Here is a 23,359-nt window from a genome sequence, read left to right as displayed (position 1 = left end):
TGGCAGTGTGCCGCGGGTTCGACTCCCGATCCCGACGGCCTTTACTGCATGTCTTCCCCCCCCCATCTCTCTCCCCATTTCCTGTCAGCCTACTGTCTGTCCCTCCATACAAAAATAAATAAAATAAAGGCGAAAGCCACCAAACATATATTAAAAAAAAAAAAGCAGATCTACAAGCTCATAGCGCGCCACCGAGTGGCGCGCTATGAGCTTGTAGGTCTGCTATTTTTGAAAAATCGAAGAACCACTGACATAAAAACATAGCTTTTTCAGAAAACTGTCAGGATGTAGAAGACATTTTTAGAATCTGATCTCAGGTCAAAATGGGTTAATTGTGTAAAGTTCACAGTTATGATGTAGTTCCAATGCAACAGGTATAAAAGTTAAGTGGCAGAGAGAGTGTGTCTCTGACATTTAACTTCCCATGGAGAAGAAAGTTGCTGTCTTTTGCACAGGCCTGCAGGATGGTGGTGTATACGTAGCTGTACTGACTGTACATCGTGTGCATTTCACTTCCTGACAGCCTTTTTTCTCACAACAGTTGCAGTGAATGAGTCCATCAGCTGATGCCACAACTTCTGCAAATGATGGAGTTGTAGTTGTTGTCAGGCAGTAACATCTTATCTCCATATTCGATATTCGATATTTTTGTGTGTTTTTCTTTTGTTGTTGTAAATTGATCGTCACGTGTCACATGAAAGTATCAAAAGTGGTTGATATGCAAGCTCGAAACGTCACGTAGATCTTGAACTTGTAGACAGTGAGGTTTCCACTTGACACAGACAAAATCCACATTGTTGTTCCACTTTCAGGTTCCCGTGCAGGCAGTGGCGTGCACAGATAGACACTAGGGGGTGCTAGAGCACCCCCTGCCCTTTTGGCAATGTGCCCTTTCGAGAAAAAAAACACAAAAAAACACTTTTTTCCTTTTTTTTGTACAGTTACACTGTACAGTATGTGGACCATGGTAACATTGATCAATTCTTGATAAAAAGCTTCTAATATATTATTTAGGCCCCACAATCTATAAATCTCACACTATTAAGGCAACCGGTCGGTTCCACGTGCTGCACAAAGTGCCCTTTTTTCCACTTGAGCACCTGCCCCTCTAAATGTCTGTGCACGCCACTGCGTGCAGGGCAGCTGTCACTGTATCATGCAGTAGGTATGTAGTGCAGAAACAACAGCAACACCAGTCTGTTTAGGTTTAAAATTACATTTAGTAATGATAGTAAAAAAAACATAAGTTGTACAGCTGGCACAACCTAGTGTAAAAACAAAAATGGAAAATGTTTGCGAAAATTGCAGCAAGCTGTTCGTCATGACTTCGGTGTGTTGAGCTCTGACTGGGACTGGGAGGGACGTTTGGAATGGGTGCTGTGGCTTTTTTAATGTTCCTGACACCTTGCCACATGGATGCAAAAGTACATGTTCTTTGTACTTTTCTTTAACAGTTTTTTAACAAATGAAAGGTAGGGTAATATAAGTGATATTTCTTTGGTTAACGTTTTAAAACGAAACATGTTTTTGTTAAAAGGTTAAACGTCTCTTCAACAGGTAGGTGGCAAATATTCAGCCAATCAGGAGAAAGTACCCATTCATCAGCTTCAATTTGATAGTGTTTCAGTTCCAATTTAGTCTTCTCAATTATTTGTGTCATCACTTCCAATTTTGCTTGTTTATCCTCTGCCCTGTGTGAGTTATCTCCCCTAATAGGATACAATTGGTTAACCTGACTGCCAGCTGGTGGCAGCAGTGAGTTCCTCCTCCTGCTCCCATCTCCCTGGTCCGTCTCAGGCAGAGACGATGTACTCCGAGCCATTTCTGACCGGAGAGATATGCGGCCGTATGCGGCCGCTATAGGCGGGATCAATGCGATACTGGTGACGTATTGAAGCGCTGCCACAGTGCAAATATAAACACAACCTAACAAGACTACAACTCGAAATTATTATGGAGATATCATCATTTTTGTCCCGCTGCTTCCGGTTTATCGTTTCTGCTGTAGAGAGCCCAGATCCAGGCATGAGGAGAGAACTTGTGAACTCAATACTGCCGCAATCTGGCGGAGTCATCCCAACTTGAAAATGTATTTTCTGTTTAATCAAGAGCTGGAGGGAACAAACACTTCCCAAACTGTGGTGCGTGTACCCTCTCTAGGGGGTGACAACACCCTCTAGAAGGGGTGCGTGACAAAAGGGTAATGGCGGTTATTTAGCACAAACGGCAAAATCCGGTAAACCACTGTTATAAAGAGATGCATAGAGCAGCTGCAGGAGTATACAGCAGCTGTATGTCTCTCAGTGCAATGCAATTCTGTGATTATTTGGCATAATGATGATAATCATATCAAAATAATACATTTTCGGCCAAATACAACAAGACTTAGTGTTGGGGGGGGTAACAGGGGGTGCACGGCCAAAAACGTTCGGGGACCGCTGGTCTATACCAATGAAAGAGTATAAATGTAACACTTGTTTCAACAAAACAATACCCTACCTTTTAAATTGTTTTTTTTTTTGTTATGGTTCCGGATATATGAAAATCTGCATTCTTTCCACTTGAGTGGACATCGATTCAAATCAGTTGACCTGGGCAACAAGAAGAAATCTAGACACCATTAGATGTCCTTCAATGCATTCATTTGTTTCACAAAGACTGGCTGGGGACCCATTTGTGGGTCGTGGACAAATTTGTCTGGGTCCCCTTAAGTTTTTGTTTCCTACATTTTGTTTTAAAAATATTTCCAAAAAGAAAAATCTATAAATTCCAACATTAGAAAACAAATGTTTAGATAGTAGTGAAAAATAGACGATGTACAAGTGCACAACGTGGCACGAAGCGACACATTGTGAGCTTGTAGATCTGCTATTTTCAGTTTCACTAGTTGTGGTCCTGGGGAGTCATCTCTTTTGGGTCACTGGCTAAAACGTTTGGAAACCATTGCTTTAATGGATGTTGCAGTCAGGGCATTCCACATTTTGGTGGCAGAGAAGTGTAGAATGAGAATGTTCCCATATGTAGCACACATGTAAACCACAAGACTTGAATACACACACCTACTGTATCTGCTCCTGATGAGCAGGTATTGGTGCAGCAGCACAAACACAATAACCTGACTCCACCAGATGGCGGCAGTAGTGAGTTCCTCCTGCTTCCCATCTGGACTCTCTCGGGCAGAGACGATGCCGAACCAGTTCTGATCGGAGCGATATGTGGCCGTACGCGGCCGCGACACTGGTGACGTATTGTAGCTGTGCCGTACAGCGCAAATGTAAACACAACCTAACAAGACTACAACTCAAAATTATTATGGAGATTTCTCAGATTTTTGTCCCGCTGCTTCGGGTTCATCGTTTCTGCTTGAGAGAGACCAGATGCAGGCAGGAGGAGGGAACTTGTGAACTTATGAATTAGTTCAAACAAATATGAATTCTTAAGTTCCTTATTTATTGGCATTGAAATTAAAGGCACATACTGTACAGTACACAATCATATGTGCACACACACACACACACACACACACACACACACACACACACACACACACACACACACACACACACACACACACACACACTTACTGTTCTTTTTTTTCAACAATATTGTTCAGTCTATTACCTCTGCAGAACCCCATTTCGTTTGAGAATTGATGAAATTGAAACAGCGCCGATTGTAATATTTCCATCCACTTGTACATCTGCCGGCTTCTGACAGAACAATCACAGCACAGAGCAACAGAGTCGCTCTCAGGATACTCATGGTGATGAAGATGATGGCCTTCAGTAGAGAGAGAGAGAGAGAGAAAGAGAGAGTGAGTTAGGCCTCATTCACACGTATCAAACACCAATCAGGCAAATGTTTGGTCATTTTTTTGTTTTTTTGGGCCACCACAATGCTTTTCCAATGGGAGTCACATGGTTTGACCAAACATTTGGGTTTGATTGCTGATTGCTGGTGGTGTTCTGCCCCTCCACCTCCATCAAACAAAAATGTTTGGTCAAACCATGTGACTCCCATTGGAAAAAGCATTGTGGTGGCCTAAAAAAAACAAAAAAACAACCAAACATTTGCTTGATTGGTGTTTGATACGTGTGAATGAGGCCTTATTATAGGCTTATAGGCATATTTGTGAAGAGAAGAGAGGAGGGGCTTTATCTCACACCTTCAGGAAGGAATTCCTGTTCCTGCTGTTGAAGAACAGAAACAGAGGCTCTTATATACGTAGTTTGTGTCAGCATCTGTGCATGAGAACATAATTGTATGCATGTAGCCTACAGTATGCACATACATGTAGCCTACAGTATGTACAGTATATACCAGTACACATAATAATATGCAAAAACTTTTTATTTATTAATTTCGCCTTTTTTATGGAGGGATAGACAGTAGGCTGACAGTAAGTGTGGAGAGAGATGGGGGGTGACATGCAGTGAAGGCCGTTGGGATCGGGAGTCGAACCCGTGTCACACTGCCAAACTGGATTACCAGCCAAGGTGGCTGGACCGCTGAGCCACGGCCCAGGCCAATAATATGCAAAACTTACCGTGCCTTTGTTCTTTAGTTATGGGCAGTTGAATATATATGTTTTGACCAAAAAGAATCTGGGAAAAGAATCTGAGATAAATGTAATTTTTCTAAATCTGATAAAGTGGATCGAGGCAGGCAACATTTTCATTTCCAGTTAATTTCCGGTTGTATCCGTCTCCTAGCAATTCATACGTTGGCGAAGAGCACCATCTATCATTTGTAAACCGCTGAAAAGACCATATGCGTCATATTGCGGCCTTGGCATTTGGAGTTGATGTGACGAAATATTACATTCTTGGCAGTCAAGGTGTTAAAACCTGAGACCGATTCTAAAACTTTCTTCTAATCACAGCTTTCTGAAAAACTGATGTTGCTCAGTTTTTGTGTTCTCAGACGTTTTCATGTCAAGGACCCCCAAAATTACGTGTATTTGCCCACCGACGCCCATATCAAAATTATTTGATCCCCAGAAGCTAAGATTTGAGTTAAGAATGTCTGCTTTAAAAAAAAACATAAGATTTGCACAATTTTTTCAAATATAGCTACAATCTACAATGAATAGCTGCTACCTTTGAATAGCCAACAACGCTTGAAAGTAGTTACACTAGATGCTTTCCCAGTTTCAGTGGCTTAAATGAAACATTTGCAGTGGGAAGGTTGCATTACTGCCCATGGGGATTTTTTCCAGTGAGCGACAATGTACGGCCATCATCCTCTCTCTGTCTGTGTATCGTATGTATTTAGATAGGTCTTAAGGATATGAGGGAATGCTCCAGGCCGGCAGCCAGCTGTGCCGTATGTGTCACGTTGCGTAACGAAAGTCAACGTGCACTTCAAAGAAAGCAAAGGTCACAGGTGTATCTCAATGATGCCGCTGGCTAGCCATAGTGTAAACAACAATGGAAATGCCATTTATAGTCATGCACTGCTGTGCTGAATAGTGTGAGGAAGGCTTGGTAGAGCGAGAACAATAGTTTGATTGAGATTAAAGTCATATGCTTGCATTAGGGTAATTGCGTCGGCGTAAAAGAGCAAAAGATGAATTATAGTGTTTTAAGCTGTTAAACTGGCCTGCATGATACATTTCCAGGTCTTTTTATCAGATTAAGCTGCTGCTGCATGTGCTTAGTAATACAGTGAAATGTGTTCGAAAACAATAACCGTATTCATGCATTCATTCATTCATTCATTCATTCATTCAAAAGCATGTTTATGATAGCAGCATAAGTATACTGTATGTGTAAACTGTGGGTACTACATTACACATATAATTTATACTGTTGGGTGCCACCGATATTGTCCTTTTCTTTTTGCTGAGGTTTGCGTGATCTGCGCAAAAGGACAGTTAACCCATTTTGGGCGGGAACCCCTTTTGGTGTTTTAAACATTGTTATAATTTAGCTATTGAAAAATAGCAGATCTACAAGCTCATAGCGCGCCACCGAGTGGCGCGCTACGAGCTTGTAGGTCTGCTATTTTTGAAAAATCGTGAAAATATTTATTTCAGAAAACTGGAGGATTTAGAAGGATTTTAAAAAAAATTGAGGTCAGGCCTAAATGGGTCAAATGATAAGGGACAATATCGGTGGCACCCAACTGTATGTGATTGGGTTCAAAATGTGTGTTTTCGTGCGCATCTTTGTGAGGATGTCAAAAGCATTTCTTCATAAATGCTTAAAATACTGCCGCAACCTAACACTAATCTAACCACAATCTAAAGGTCCTTGCAGACTGGACGCGTCTTTCGGAAAACCGGCGGAAAAACGCTGCTAACAATCAGAAAAATGCAGCAGTGTAGAAGGACTAAAGCCTAATCTAACCCTAATCTCTAGACATGGCCAAAGCATTTCCGGGGGTCCCCAGTCAAAAATGCTTACCTCAAGAACTGCTATTGAAGTGCACTTGAACTCAGCAAACGAACCCCTGACTGTATGAAGCAGCTCAGAGGTTCTGATGTAAAATGTACATATCAGCTGTCGGGCAGAAATCTCTTATCTCCATATTCTGTTTCTGTAAATGCCCTCTCTCCCTATTTTTGACAACGTCCCACAAAAGCATCAAAACTATAGCAGATCCACATGCTTGAAACACGGCACAGAGCGATGCGTTTTGAGCGTTTTGAGCTTGTAGATCTGCTACATTTGCTACTTTTGAATCTTGAAAAGTAATACTTTTGGGACATACTTGTAAAGAGGTTTCCACCAGACAGATATGATATATATATAATATGTCTTCCATCGCGGCAGCACATAATACACTTAATCTGAGTTCCCAGAAGTTTTATTTTTCGCCACACAACACTAGACATGAGCATCAACACAGTGAACACACATTTAACATTGCAAACACAGAAGAAAATATTCAACATAATTTGTGGCTTTTCGTCAGAGTCACTCACTTAGTAGTTAGTAGAGGGTTGATGTTTTTTTTCCAATTCTTCCAATCGAGGGGTAAATGTAATGGAACTAAACGTCTGTTAGTGTATTATTTTACATCTCATTTAGTGGCCCAGAATGCACTGGCATTTTATCTCTTATATTGCTTTTATGTGTAGTTACACTCACACACACACGTACACACGCACGCACGCACGCACGCACGCACGCACGCACGCACACACACACTTCACAAAGTGATACGTGTCACAGTCACAGACTTGTGCCTTTCGTTGTAGAGTCTAGGTCATGTATTACCTGTTCTTTCATGGTTCTATGTTGTCTTTCCCAGCTGTATCTAATGTGTAATCAGTCCTCATGTGTATATTAGTCTTGTTCCCCAGTCGGACCTTGTCGAGTCACTGTTTGTCACGTCATGTTTTAGTGTTTTGGGTCGAGACGGGACGAGACATTTTTTAAGGTCAACAACACCCGGTGCCATGAGTTGCGTTGGTGTGGTTGACCTTAAATTGGTTTTGTCCCAAGGAGTCCCTACCGGTGTGGTTTGGGGTTTTTATCATTGTCACATTTTTCTCTCTTTATTTGAATTAAATCACCCAATGTTGGGTTTTGAACATTGCCTGCCTTGCTGTCCTGCATTTGAGTCCTCACCACACCACCGCTTTGTGGCAACATGTAGGCATACACTGTACATAAACAAAGGTCAAACAGTGTGATTATATGAATGCCATTTTTAACCATAACCCGCTCGTCTAACTCCTTTTTTTAACGATAAAACAACCATTTATCTTGTGAGGACCAGGGAAAGGGTAGTCACAATGTCTAGTTCTCAAATTCTACAAGTATAGTCAAATTCGACAAGTATAAACTGCCTCTCCCTGGTCAGCCGGAGTGTCTGATAGAGAGGAAAGGAACATGTTCCTTCCACGCGCTACGTCCAACCGCTGAAACTCCCCCCTGTCAGGTGAAAAGAAGCGGCTTGGACTAGAAGGAAGTCCATTGCTCATGGGTGGAGTTAATGGGGGTGCAGGGGGGGGCACCCCCTGGCAAAAAAAAGCAGGGGTTCTCAACCGCGACCCACGGGTTGAGAACCCCTTCTTTTCACTATGGTTACAAATCTGCTGTAAAGCAGGTCGTCTCTGGGTGACTAACGTGAGTTGTTGTGACTCTTATGTACATGCTGCTGTGTTGTTATCCTGCCGAAGCTTTTCAGTAAACTTTACTATTTTGATTATAATCATTGTGTGGACATTCGAGACATATTACAAAGATGCCCCAGCCAGGGTGGAGTTAATGGGGGTGCAGGGGGGGCACCCCCTGGCAAAAAAAACAAACAAAAAAATCTTTTTTTTGTGACTGCAATGAACTACCCTACTTATTTCCGCAGTTTTCTAAAGTGCACTATAAGTGTGTGTGTGTGTGTGTGTGTGCTGCTGTACTACCTAAATAACTCATTTTTAGGGGTTAGGGCATTGTAAAGGGCATTGCGCGCGCACGCATTCCTTCCCAATGTTTCGCACCCCCTGGGGTCAAGTTCAAGCTATGCCCATGCCGTTGCTCTCCCCAGGTTGGCAGAGAGAGTCTAGCACCCAGGATTATATTAGATAATTGACACATATGGGTGAAATAAATTGGTTGCAAAATTGTGGGGTAAAATTGTGGGATAAAATTGTTCTTTTGTCAGGATTCAAATACAAAAATATTTAACAAAATAACAAATACAGCAGATCGACGAGCTCAAAACTATTTACAATTTACAATTTAGGCATTTAGCAGACGCTCTTAATCCAGAGCGATTTACATTAAGCAATAACAAAAGCATGGCATACATCACATATATAAAAAGAACGTAACAGTGGAGTATCTATGTAAACTATACATACTATACTATATAATATATTATACATGTGTACTATAAAGTGCTATGACTACATAAAGTGCAATTCTAGAGCTGTCTACGTAACAAGCTAAAAGTCTGTTTAAAATACTATCTAAGTCTACATAATGTGCTATCTAAGGGGCTAGGCTAGGGCAAGTGCTACGGGCCATGGTGGAGTCTGAAGAGGTGGGTTTTCAGACTGTGCCGAGCTTGTGGATCTGCTGTCTCTGTCACTCTGTCAGTGTGACGCTGTGGTACGAGATCAAGTTAAAAGTTAAAATATGCAGAGATGAGAGTTTCAGCCCGACAGCAATAATATCATATTCCTTCAGAAAGTACAAGTTAAAAAAAAAGTCAACATAAAGGAGGATGTGGTCCTTCTCAGCATGCTGCACGGTGGCAGCGCACAACTTCTGATGGAGGATGTGGTCCTTCTCAGCATGCTGCACGGTGGCAGCGCACAACTTCTGATGGGATCATAAACCATAGAGTGAAAAGCCCCGTGTGAGTAGTGGATTACATTTTTATTTGAAGATATATATATTTTTCTCCTCCTGCCTCTATCATCTGCCCACCAGCATGGGACACTAAAGCTACCGAGGGACACTCACAACAAGAGAGGTTTATAGTAGAGGAAGTGTGTGTGTGTGTGTGTGTGTGTGTGTGTGTGTGTGTGTGTGTGTGTGTGTGTGTGTGTGTGTGTGTGTGTGTGTGTGTGCGTGTGCGTGTGCGTGTGCGTGTGCATGCGCGAGTGAGTCAGAAAGAGGAACTGAAAGCCAGGGAGACGGCTTTAAAGAGTAACTTATGACCAGGGGAATGCCACAAGTCCAACCACAACTCCCAGCTCTCCTGCATTTAACAAGCCCTGAAATCCCCCCTTTAAATGTCTGGGGAGTATAAAACTCTCTCAGTCACAAGCAGTGGGCAACACACTGAAGTCCAGTGGTGGTCGCGTCATACAGTAGTTTATCAAGTATTCTGTGCTTTCCTGTTAGCTAACAGCGATTATTTTCCCATGCCCTTCTGATGAGAAAGGGAAGTCTCTTCTCTCTTCATAGATTCCCTCTAACTAGGGTGATTAAGAGCCAAACCCTCACTGCGGTGTCATAATCCACATTCCTGTCACCTACTTTACTAAAATGAAACACTCAAAAGAGTTAATTTATTGTTACAATTTGCAATACTTCATTTCCAATAGTATTGGAATGATATATATATAGTGTGACTGATGTAGGAGGCGGAGACAGAGGAGAAGTTTCACGTTTGAGGTGCGCAGCCTCTTTTAGATAGATAGGTGGCAGGTCAGGAAAATGATAATTCACAATGCAGTCGGGTGGCCACACGGTGGCGTCCAAAGTCCCCCGTCGATGTCTGCAGGTGAGATAGAGAGTTAGTATTTTAATAAACAGAAATCCTCCTCTTCTGAGCTAAACACTGTCTCCCAGCCCGAGGCCACTCTGGCGGGGCGGCGGTGATTGTGGTACAATAAACGGGCTTCTCTTCTCTTCTTCCCTCTAGGTTCTACGGCAAACAGCGGCTCCAACGGCGAGCCCAGGCCAATACAGGTATAGGTGGCTTAACATAGAATAGCACAGTTCGTTAGCTATGTCCTCTTCTTCCTACCGGGACCCCGGGACAGGTGTAGTATCCCTCAGGTATGGTATTAACACAGGTGTGATCCCCGCTTCAGCCCAAAGGGTCTCACTAGCCTCCCTATCCGTGGCGATATATAGCCTGAGCGGAGTCTTCGCCTTTAACGGCTCCTCTTGACTCGTCAGGTGAGTGATACAGTATGTAAACAGTGGTAAGGTTTTTCTCTTACGACCTTTTTATGCCGTTAGGCATGCCGTGCCTCTGTTAGCCCGTGGTGAACCAGCCGTCGCTGCACTCGGACTGAGAGCGGCTTTTATACTAGCGGCCTGATGCCGCGCGGCTGGCGCTGATTGCTCACGGCATCATTTACGTCTGGCCTAGTATGAAGTTCGGCACATACACCTGGCCTATCAGCTGCCCGAGAGGGCGTCTCACGCTCTCGCGTGCGTTGCGACAGACAGCGTGGCTGGTCACCATGGCAACGCACTCACTATACTTACTGAGATCCCACAATAGGCTCAAGAATCCGCCACTCCTGATTGAAGTGACTGGTGCTGGGAGTCTGGTGCAACGCACAGGTCCTGGCTGCACCTGGTGAGAGCAGGAGTGGACCTGGTGAGACGTAGGAGGGGCCCGGACAGGAGTCAACCCACAGAGCGTAGTCCTTCCACGCGCCAGACCTTGCAGTCACGGCAGAGTAGTTCGAGAGCGAGGACGGTGTGGCCCTGGTCTTTCCCTAATGGGACTGGTCGAGGGTAGCTACTGGGACGTAAGTCGGGACTTGGTCACCCCGGCTGGGTCACCTGAGTGAGGGGTATGATGTTGCGAGACCCGAAACTCTGATGACCTTGGGATACATCACTGAGGATACGTCCCAGGTGCATCCATGCAATGTTTTTTTATTCTTACATAATTAGAGTAGAATATGAATGCCACAGACGAAAAACATTCAAGTCCACACTATTGATCCATAATGTATAAATGATAGATAAGGGTTCAGGACAACGAGGCCTTTTCGTGGAGGGGTCAGAATGAAATTTGGACTTAGACTGTTTTTCGTCTGTGGTACTAAGAATTGTTATTTTGGGTCCACGTTCGCCTGTTATCACTCCTTATGGTACTAATGGAAATGTGGACAAAATCTTATCCAAAGATCCAAAAATATTCTTTCGTTTTGGGTCTGACAGGCTAAATGTCATCAAATGGTGGTCGATGGCTCAAATGTCGAATAAATAACGGACCTTGATGTGAAAAGGGTTGAAAGCCTCTGATTTATCATAGTATTTTGGCACATTATGTGAAATTTGTCCCCTGCATTTACCCATCCTTTAACTACGATTGATTGATTGATTGATTGATTGATTAAAGTATTTTTCACGAGTAGTGAACACCATTAGTACGGAGTGTCTTGCTCAGGGACACCACATTGCCGGGTCTGGGAATTGGACCTGGGACCTTCTGCCAGTGGTGGAACGTAACTAAGTAGATGTACCTAACTTAAGTACTGTACTTAAGTACAATTTGGAGGTATTTGTACTTTACAGTATTTCCAATTCCCAATACTTTTACTTTAGTTGAACCTGATTTGAAGATTACTCCTGTTGAGAGAAGTGAATGGACTGTCTGGGTTACCCTTTATTATTATTATTAAATTGTTTTTATTGGTTTTTTTACACACAACAAGACATAGCAACACACATATACAGGACCAAAACAGACACACAATAAAGTAAAATTAAAAAATATATAAAGGTAATAAGGTTATATCATATTGCATTACATTACAATGTCCTCAAACAGATCGTCACTTGCCATACAAGAATATGTTGTAAAGTTTGTATTGCCCCCCCCCACATATATATGAATCAGGTACAGCCATACCTGGGTGAGAAACATAATAAAATGACCTCCCGGTCAGACGCAGGTACAGAACCATTTAGTTAGCCGTAACTCTCTGCAAGAACAATGCAGCCTTGTAGACACAAAAAACATGAAGGAAAACAAAAGTACAAACACAACACAAAACACCCACAAAAACCCCCTATGCCGGCCCCTCCCCAAAAGAGAGACTGCAAAAACTCCTGCTCCTCTGCCCTCGTCTGACTAAAACATATTTAAAGCTTACCCTGTGGGGCTGAGCACTACCAGAGCCGTGTAATATTTAAAACAAAATAATACCAACCAGTCTGACCACAATCGGTCTTTATCTATTATAATAAACTGAAAAAACATGCTCTTGTCAAAATTGGAACACTGAATATCCATCTGCATGAGTGCATGACATCTCAAAAAGAAAAAGAAACTAGAAAAAGTGCCCTTCTGGGCACAGGTCTCCACCAGGAGGATAGGACTGTGTGAGATGTTTGGCAAAATGTTTAGGAGTAATATAAACATGTTTGCTTTTGATGGCAATTGGATGACTTGAGGCATTTTGTTCCAAAAATGTGTTTTGCAGAAATCAACCTGTTGGTGGCGCTATAACAGGCCAATGTGAAAAGGGTGGGATATATTCCTCAGCCTAGTAAGAAAATGTGTGAAAGATTTCACGTAAATTGCATGCTGCGTTCATGATTTGAGGCTTTTGTTCAAAACGGGGCAATCTTGCAAACTGTGAAAGCCAATTATAGCCAATTAGGATGGAATATGAAATATCGGACAGATCCGACTTGAGCACATGACCATAGAGATACTGTGTAACGATTTGTGAGATTTTTGGACAGAATCTGGAGGAGTAATATCAAAAAATGTGTTTTACAAAAGTCGGCCTCCTGGTGGCGCTATGAAAGGCAGATGCGGAAAATGCAGGTGAAAGGTTTGTCCTTGGCCTCTAGGGAGTGTGCATGCAATGTTTCACGCAGATCGGTGCAGTTTTAGGTAAACAATGTGAAAAGCTGCCTCATGGTGGCGCTATAACAGGCCGTTCTGGAAAATGCAGGGCAGAGGTTCATCGTTGGCATCCAGGGAGTGTGTGTGCAAAGTTTGGCATCGACCGGGTTAACGGTGCCGGAGATTAGCTGGTAACGGACGGACGGAAGGACACACGGACACACGGACACACACACACACGGACGGAGTGCAAAACATACTCTCTCCCCATGCCTTCGGCCTGGTGGAGACAAAAAAGTACAAATACATAAATGTACATGTACACGCACATGTACATGCACATGTACAAGCACACACACAGGCATGCACACACATACATACAGTAGTAATAATAGCAATTTTGAACTGTATATTTATATGCCTACACACACAGGCACGCACGCACACACCCAAACTCACTCACACTTACACAATACACACATGCATCTGGGTTACCCTTTAACTGCCGTCGCATCCACACCTCTAATTCAGTAGACTCGATGCGAATGGGTGGAGAAGTTGCATCATTCTTGCATATTTAATTTGCTGCGTTTGCCTTCACACTGCGTTGTCATTCGCAATTCGATTGAGCCTTCACACATGGGCTTAAAGGGATATTTCACTTTCAAAAAAACTTTTGGTCATTTCATCATCTACTCAGTCTTATGTGAACACCCCAGACAGTTTTTATGTTACTTGATTCAGTATTTAGATATTTGATATTAATTTTAGCTGCCACGCCGATTCGATGAATCTATCATCGAGGGACGTGGCAGCTAAAATGAATATCAAATATCTAAATACTGAACCAAGTAACATGAAAACTGTCCAGGGTGTTCAAAAACTTCACATAAAACTGAGTAGATGATGAATTGACCAAAAGTTTTTTTTTAAAGTGAAATATCCCTTTAATGTGGAAAATGGCTGTGTCTTGGTTGACGGTACCTGGTCCTCACAATACATTAACCACTTCAGCCATATATACAAATTTTGACAATAGCTGATCTACAAGCTCACAATGCAGATCTGCTATTTTCAAAAGATTTGTATACATTTGAAAACTTGAAATGGGATGTTCTGCATACTGAGTACTTTCTACTTTTGCTACTTAAAGGACAACTTTAGTTTTTTTCAACCAAGGTTCATGTTTTAGGTTGTTATTAGAGAAAGTAAAAGATGAGTGTTAATTTTTCTTCATTTGCTGCTTTCTTTCGTTTTAGGGATTTTAGCGTTTTTTGACAGGGGGGCGGGGGCATTCGAGCATGGGGCTAAATATGTATTTTTTTACAGAATTTTAGAGCGATTTATTTTTTTATTATTTACTCTAGTCCTACTAAACCCCAAGAAATTACATCTGGCCACAAAAGATCACGAGATCTACTGAATGTGTCAAACTGCATATTGAGCCTATAACACACAGTGTGGCTTCCCCCCAGTAGGCTACCTTCACATTCAGTAGATCCTGTGATCTTCTGTGGCCAGATGTAATTTCCTGGGGTATATTAGGACTATAGTAAATAATACAAAAATAAATCGCCATCATATTTTGTAAAGAAATACATATTTAGCCCCATGCTCGAATGCCCCTGCCCCCTGTCAAAAGCCGCTAAAATCTCTAAAAGAAAACCAGAGCAGGTCGTCCAATGATCCATGGGTCGGCGGTTCGAATCCCGGCTCCTCCTGTCTACATGTCGAAGTGTCCTTGGGCAAGACACTGAACCCCAAATTGCTCCCGATGTGCTGGTTGGTACCTTGCATGGCTTCTGCCGCAATCGGTGTATGAATGGGTGAATGTAATGCACAATCTATGTAAAGCGCCTTGGATAAAGGCGCTATATAAAATGCACCATTTACCATTTATACAACCTAAAACATGAACCTTGGTTGAAAAAAACTAAAGTTGTCCTTTAACTACATTTTGAATTCCAGTTACTTGTACGGGAGTAGTTCTACACTGCAGTATTGATACTAAAAAATGTGAGTACATTTTCCACCACTGCCTTCTGCTTCCCAGGCGCCGCCCTACACATTCAGCTATATGGCTGCGCCACTAACAATGCTGATGATGATGTGGTGATAGACATTTTCAAAGACCAAATATTTGAATTTCTTACGCAATGTTTCCCGAGTTAATGATATTCCTGCAGTCCTGTTGTTCCTGAGGGGAAAGAAGTGTTTTAAAGGTACTGCTCCTCAGCATAAACACACAGGGCGTGGACACTGACACTGAGGCGTCTGTATTCAAGTACAGTAGAGAAAAACTCTCATTCTACTACTACTCTGACACCAACAAAGGCCCTGACACCATCCATTAAATCAGGGGTTCTCAACGTTTTTGGCCGGGGACCCCCGGAAATGCTTTGGCAATGTCTCGGGACCCCCGCCCCGCCCCCCTCACAACCCCCAATATAAATTGACTGCTACAATAACCTTAAACCATTTTGGGCGGGAACCCCTTTTGGTGTTTTAAGCATTGTTATAATTTAGCTATTGAAAAATAGCAGATCTACAAGCTCATAGCGCGCCACCGAGTGGCGCGCTACGAGCTTGTAGGTCTGCTATTTTTGAAAAATCGTGAAAATTAAATTATTATTATTATTATTATTATTTTTTTTTTAAATAATTTGGGGACCCCCTAAAATAATTTGGCGTCCCCCCGAGGGGTCGCGACCCACGGGTTGAGAACCCCTGCATTAAATAACTACTTTACGTTATTAGTGAACTAAATAATGTGAAACACGTGTTTCTTTTAGAATTGTCTTAAAATACATCTAGACCCTATATCCGGAGACCACAATGGGAGGTAAATGTGTATTCCCATCCACCCATTAAGATCTGGAACGCCTCTGTGTCACCTTAGCTTTTAACCTCTTTAACCATTATTGTAATATATAGCAGATCTACAAGTTCATGGTGCGACATCTAGTGCAGCACTACAAGCTTGTAGATCTTCTGTTGTCACAAAATTGTGAAAACGTGTGAACATCTTTGAATATGTATTCTTTCACAGAAAACGTTTTAACTCATATCTTTGCTTCTGGGGGGGGTCCCTGGAACCAAATATTTTCAGATGGGGGTCAGCAGGCAATTGCATATCATTCTGCGGGTCCTAGACACGAAATAGTTTGAGACATTGATAGGCCTAGCTATAGAATACATTTTGTAGAATCTCTCATTCTCATGTCTCAATGGGTTAAGGAGGTGTCATTCACTGTCACCGTGTAATTATGCTATGGGGGCAATTTAAGTGTACAGTAGATACATAAAGGTGTGCATGTTATGTGTACTGATGATACAACTGTGCATATACAAACTATAGTTGTTGGCATTGGCATTCATTGGTGAAGACCTTATGTGCTATCTAGCACAGGGGTTCTCAACCCGTGGGTCGCGACCCCTCGGGGGGGTCGCCAAATTATTTTAGGGGGTCCCCAAATTATTTTCAAAAAAAAAAATATATATATTTTCACGATCTTTCAAAAATAGCAGACCTACAAGCTCGTAGCGCGCCACTCGGTGGCGCGCTATGAGCTTGTAGATCTGCTATTTTTCAATAGCTAAATTATAACAATGCTTAAAACACCAAAAGGGGTTCCCGCCCAAAATGGTTTAAGGTTATTGTAGCAGTCAATTTATATTGGGGGTCGGGAGGGGGCGGGGCGGGGGTCCCGAGACATTGCCAAAGCATTTCCGGGGGTCCCTGGCCAAAAACGTTGAGAACCCCTGATCTAGCACATAAGCCAGAACTCCTATATTTTGCAGAATATATTAAAAGTACCAAAAGTAGAAGAACTAATTGTGGTGGTATTGCTTTTACTTAACCCATTTAGACCTGAAGCCGATTCTACTTAAAGGGGAAAACCACCCATTTTCAACATTTTACTATGTCATTAATATACCTTAGAGCTGTTGTGTGGAAATAATAAAAAAGTCCCCCCATTCTGTGTTTCCTAGAACTGTAATTATGAAAAAAATCATTAACATGGTGAAACACATCTTGATGAAATCATCAAGATGTGTTTCACCATGTTAATGATTTTTTTCAGACCTCTAGTTCTAGTAAATACAGAATGGGGGGGACTTTTTTATTATTTCCACACAACAGCTCTAAGGTATATTAATGACATAGTAAAATGTTGAAAATGAGTGGAATGCCCCTTTAAATGTTTTCTTAAACGTATGTTCAGAATCTTTATTGTCGCATCACAGGTTTACAGACCTATGTAAAACATTGGTGAAATTAGTTTTAGTGCAAGCTCCTTCGCTTTGAGTATTTCCATAAAAGAGAGGGGGAAGAGGCAAGGGAAAAGGAGGAATAAAAAAGAGAAAAAACAAACGTATCTACATATTTACACATAGCATATTCATCCAAACATCCTACATGAGATTTCTACCAGCAGCTGGTAACTGTTCTTGAACATTAGTGCGAGAAGAGTATCAGTGCATGTACTGTACAAATACATGACGATTAAGGTGCAGAGTATCGGCAAGTGTCAAGTTAAAGCATATAGTTCTCAAAGGATTTTGGGCGGGAACCCCTTTTGGTGTTACATTATGTCATGCTTTAGCTATTGAAAAATAGCAGATCTACAAGCTCATAGCGCGCCACCGGAGTGGCGCGCTACGAGCTTGTAGGTCTGCTATTTTTGAAAAATCGAAGAACGACTGTCATAGAAACATAGCTTTTTCAGAAAACTGTCAGGATGTAGAAGACATTTTTAGAATCTGATCTCAGGTCAAAATGGATTAACAAAAGTCCAAAGCCAATCTGATGACAGGCGATGATCATGCCTTGTCTGGCCCTGAAACTGCGGTAGGCCACCTTGCCCGGCCGAGGCCCTTCTAGGGGTTTGAACAGTTTGTGGCCTAGCTGTCCTTGATGATGCGCTGAGCTTTGACAATATACCCTACAGCAGCGGTTCCCAAAGTGGGGTCTGCGGACCCCTAGGGGTACGCGACGCATAGCCAGGGGGTACCCGAAATAATTCCCAGAAAAAATAAATAGAAAAATATATAACTTTTTATAACATTAAAATTATGTTTATCTACGTGGTCATTTCTGCCAAGTTGCGCAATAAACGTATTTTTTGTGTTGTTCATTGTGTTTCTCCCATGTTTGCTTTGGGCCAATAGCTGACATGATTACTAAAACTTCAGTCAACCTGTCGTGACCCCAAACAGTAACAGCAGGACGCATGCTGCAGAAACAACAAAAAGACTCATAAGTACACATAGTACATGCATAGACCTTCCCTAATGATTATGGTTTCAGTATTTATTTATGGTGTATTGTCTCTATTATTAAGGTTATTGTAGCAGTCAATTTATATTGGGGGTCGGGAGGGGGCGGGGCGGGGGTCCCGAGACGTTGCCAAAGCATTTTCGGGGGTCCCCGGCCAAAAAGGTTGAGAACCCCTGATCTAGTGGTAAGCTAAGCAAGTTTTGATACTACGTTACCATGCTGTCAACTAAGTTACCATTAGGTTTTTAAAGAAAATATATATATAGTTGTTCCATAAACTCTAAGTAAATAACTTAGTAACTTAGTAGCAGTGAAATATGTAGCTCAGTATAATTTTTTTAATAAAATTATCATGAATTTCAGGAGTTTTGGGAAAAAAACAACAACCGTTAACAGCATTCTGTGAAATTAGGAGGTTAAATGCAAAAAAAGACACAATTCCTTTAATAATTGGGGATTATAATTGAAAATGTAGGTAAGCGGACTCATATTCTTCCAAGAACAATGATTTGTTTAAAAATCTGACATTTATCCAAAGTTAAAACTTTACAGTTTGTGTCCGTAACATAGTAACACAAAAAATGAGTTAACATCTCTGTTTTTTAATTAAATATCTAAAATCAAAACATGCCTGAGCTTGGCAATTATTGAAAACATAATCTCTAACGACTACTCTGTAAAGAAAAATATATATTTATTAAAAAAAAAAAAAATCTAAAACTCAAAAAGTCCCGCAATTTGACATTGACCCTGTTATCAATACCATCATCAGGTCAACATCATCCCTTTGCCAAGAGCCAGAGTTCATCCATATCATATTCGATTCTTACATTGAGATGTCTCTAGCGCATGCGGGACACAGATTCAAGAACAGGAATCGACATTGTTAGCATGAACAGAGACACACATATCCCTCAGCAACTTGACAAATTCTGGGTGTCTGAGGAAACAAGCGGAATCTCCAGGTGCTAGTTCGGGATATGGTGTGCCATCAAGAAGTCTATGGGAAATTTGGCAATGCTGCCATCATTGTCAACTTTGTTGTCTGTGATGATGAGGTGCTCCCCCCAGGTGAAAAAGAAATATACTAAAGTATAGTACATTTATTATATAAATGTATTATTTTCAAAAAAATTAAGTTGTACTTAGTTGCACTAAAGTTGCACTAAAGATATATTTAAACATATTTTAAATATATTTTAATGTACTTTCCCCCCCGAAAAAAATGTAAGTACAAATAAAGTACAGCACAGTACACTTTTGCTGGTGTCATTAAGTATATTAAAGTATACTATCATTACATTTATAGTGCATTAACAATACATATCAAGTACTAAATAAATATATAGAGTATATTGCAATTATGCTTAAAATATACTATAAATGTATTGCAAATATACTTGTATTAGTTTCAAGTATACTATAAATGTATTACAAAAACATCAGGTCACACATAAATATGGGACCCATTGACTCAGTTCAAGTGAGAAATTCCCCCAACACCAAATTGCGAGAAGGTCTACACCAGGGGTGGGCAACTTTGACGATGGTGAGGGCCAATATATTTCCACATTCACTCCAGAGGGGCCACATGAGTGCATATTACTGTCATAGCAAAAATAGCTGATATACAAGCTCAAAGCACGTTGCAATGCGACGCGTTTTGATCTTGTAGATCAACTATTTTTGCTATATTTGAATTGAAAAGCTGAATAATATTTTGCTATTTTTGAATTGGAATCCTGAAAAACATGCATTTAGTTATAGTTATGTTAACTTTATGAACTGTTAACATAACTACATTGGACACAAAAAGTCAATAACATTTTAATACTAGTCATTAAGTACTAGTCATTTAATACTATTCATGAAGTAATTAAAGCGGGTTTGGAATTGTAACAGCTGAAATCAATATTAACATGCGGGCCGCATTCAGTGGCCCCCGGGCCGCCAGTTGCCCACCCCTGGTCTACAGGCAGGTACAGGACTACCCATCTCTTCTTGTACTGTTCCTGGAGTGAAGGGAGCGCTCCTCTCATTATGCGTTTTGCTGACCGGACCACCTGCTGTAGGTTTTTTCTTTTCTCGGGCAGTGAAGTTTCCACCTCATACTGTAGCACAGCCTGACAGGACGCTTTCAATGGAGCTGTTGTAGTACAATCTGAGGATGCGGGGACTAACTCCGTCATTTTTCAGCCGGCAAAACCAGTATAGTCGCTGCTGGGCCTTTTCCCTCACTGCTGGGCCTTTTCCCGTGCTGTGTGGTACGTGCCCCGGCCCCCGGGACACGATAAACTTGTATAGACTGATACAGAAAGGTTTGCATATATATTATGTGTACTGGTGATCTTAATGTGCATATACTGTAGGCTACTGTACACAATGATGTTCTCACCAGAATCTCACGCACAGATGCTGAGACAAACTGTATATAAGAGCCTCTGTTTCTGTTCTTCAACACCTCAACACAGGAAGAAATTCTACTGCAGGTTCGTGGTAAATCCTCTCCTCTCTTTTCTTTGCTGTTACTTCTCTTCACAAATATAACTAACACTCTCTCTCTCTCTCTCTCTCTCTACTGAAGGTAATCATCTTCATCACCACCATCACCATGGGTACCCTGAGAGTGGCTCTGTTGCTCTGTAGTGTGATTGTTCTGTCAGAAGCCAGTAGATGTCCAAGTGGATGGAGCTTTTTCAATCATCGCTGTTTCGGTTTCTCCAGTTCTAGAGTGACATGGGGTACTGCAGAGGTAATTAGAATGAACAATATTTTTGAAATACAGAACAGTGTGTGTGTGTGTGTGTGTGCGTGTGTGCGTGCGTGCGTGCAGGGGGGTCCCTGCTTCATATCTCTCTCAGCTGATATGAGGGACTTTGCCTGAATAATCTTGAAGAGCCCTGCTTTATATCTTTCTGTAGAAAAAATGTCTGTCCTTGGGAGGAAACCTGGCATCCGTACACAGCAAGGCGGAGCACGACTTAATCAGACGCATAACAACTAAAAGATCCTGGATCGGAGGCTCTGATGCATCACAGGTATGTTAACCACCAGGGGCGAAAAGTTGGTGTTAACCACCAGCAGCGGAGGAGGTAGAGTGGCCGCTTGGGAACCTGCAAGATTCCCAGTTCGATCCCGGCCTCCCCTAGAGTTAGTGTCGAAGTGTCCTTGCAGAGCAACACTCTGAACCCCTAGTTGCTCCTAAAGTGCCTTGGATAAAAAAGGCGCTTTATAAATGCACCATTTACCTACCACCATGTGGTGGAAGAAGTACAGTTTAGTAGAAATATCAATACCACAATGTAGAAATATTGCAAGTAAAAGTCCAGTATTCCAAAATGTAGTTGGTTAAAAGTACAAAGGTATTGGCATCAAAATATACTTAAAAGTACCAAAAGTAGAAGGTTTCTGTAGAATGGGAATTTAAGTTTTCAACAATATTTATGTTGTGGTATTGATTTTAACATACGGTAAGCAAAATATAATGTCTCTACTGTACTGTAATTTATTCTGTTCTATTGATGCATTCAATTCAACTCTCCCCCCCCCCCCCCCCCCCCCCCCCTGTCTAGGAGGGTACTTGGTTGTGGAGTGATGGACTTCCAATGAAATACACAAACTGGGGACGGAAACAGCCTGATAACTCTAGAAATCAGGACTGTATGACAACCAACTGGATTGGTAAGTCACAATACATTGGTCCTGATTCACTAAGCTGTTTGTAAATAGTGCTTAAATAATGTAAGTAAAGTGATGCGTATTTTCAATATGCACAATCTCACGTGTGATTCACAAAACGCTGTGTAGGCTACAGCCTTTATTTGTGTGTATCGCGGGTGAAATAAATTTTTGCCTCATGGCAGTCACTAGTGCGCTTCCATGTAGATCATCCATGCCCCATTTAACACCATGAAAGGCAACTGGGAACTCTAAAATAAAATGGGCAGATCTACAAGCTGACAACATATTGGTACGCACCCACTTGACAACTGGTAGATTAGCGCAAGTGAGTTTAACCTCAAGTGTCAAAATATACTTCAATCTCCTCACAATAGAACCATAGGATTTAGTTTAAAAATCATCCAGAAATGTAAATTCTAAAAGCTTAATTCCCATTTTCCCACCTCTGCAATAAGGAACAAGTTCGAAAACATACTGTCACTTCATGTGATTTGTCAGCAAGTCTAATTCACAACGTGATCTTTCTGTCTACACAGGTGGCTTGTGGGACGACCTGAGGTGTAATTACAAATTGCCATACATCTGTGTCAAGGATGCGTGCGAATAGCATGAATGTCATACCACTTTAACCTGACGATTTTAACTTTCTTGGCATTGAACATTGGAACATATAAATAAAAACTACATGTGTTTTATTTAAGCTTCACATATCATAAAGTGTTCCAATTTGTTTCATTGCATCATGAAAGGGAAAAAAAGATAAATGAATAAATCATTATTGAAACAAAATATTCTGTGAGGTTATTATTTATTTTTTTATGATTTATTCTCCTCACATTTTTGTGACTCTAATTACTTCCACATTCACTCAGTACTTTGAGCCATATGGGTTTCTCAAAGTGGGTTTGTGTTTGTGCTGCTGCACCAATACAACCTGCTCATCAGATACAGTGTTCAAACATTCTCATTCTATACTTCTCTGCATGCCACCAGAATGTGAAATGCCCTTACTGCAACATCCATTAACACCAGGAATCTAATGGAAACGTCACTGACATGGTACAAGACTGTACAACCATTCATTCTACATCTGGTCCTTCCAGCTTTACAACCTGGACGTTCCTACATAAATAGAAGATTACACAAATGTTAGCAAAATACAAACAAGGAACC

The 23,359-nt window shown here is 41.5% G+C and overlaps 1 long non-coding RNA gene across 1 annotated transcript in view; it reads left to right on the top strand.

Annotated features, from left to right (window-relative positions):
- LOC306922366 overlaps window positions 1-22,854 on the top strand; it is an 87,379-nt gene extending 64,525 nt beyond the window's left edge. The window contains exons 2-5 of the long non-coding RNA XR_013789912.1: window positions 21,090-21,257; window positions 21,427-21,543; window positions 22,078-22,186; window positions 22,723-22,854. This is a non-coding gene — a long non-coding RNA (uncharacterized lncRNA). The remainder of the gene's footprint in view (window positions 1-21,089; window positions 21,258-21,426; window positions 21,544-22,077; window positions 22,187-22,722) is intronic.
- The last annotated feature ends 505 nt before the right edge of the window (window positions 22,855-23,359 follow it).

This window comes from Electrona antarctica, assembly GCF_951216825.1.
Source record: "Electrona antarctica genome assembly, chromosome: 4".
Lineage (NCBI taxonomy): Eukaryota > Metazoa > Chordata > Actinopteri > Myctophiformes > Myctophidae > Electrona > Electrona antarctica.
The sequence above is the reverse complement of the archived record's forward strand: the minus strand, read 5'-3'. Positions and strand labels throughout refer to the sequence as shown.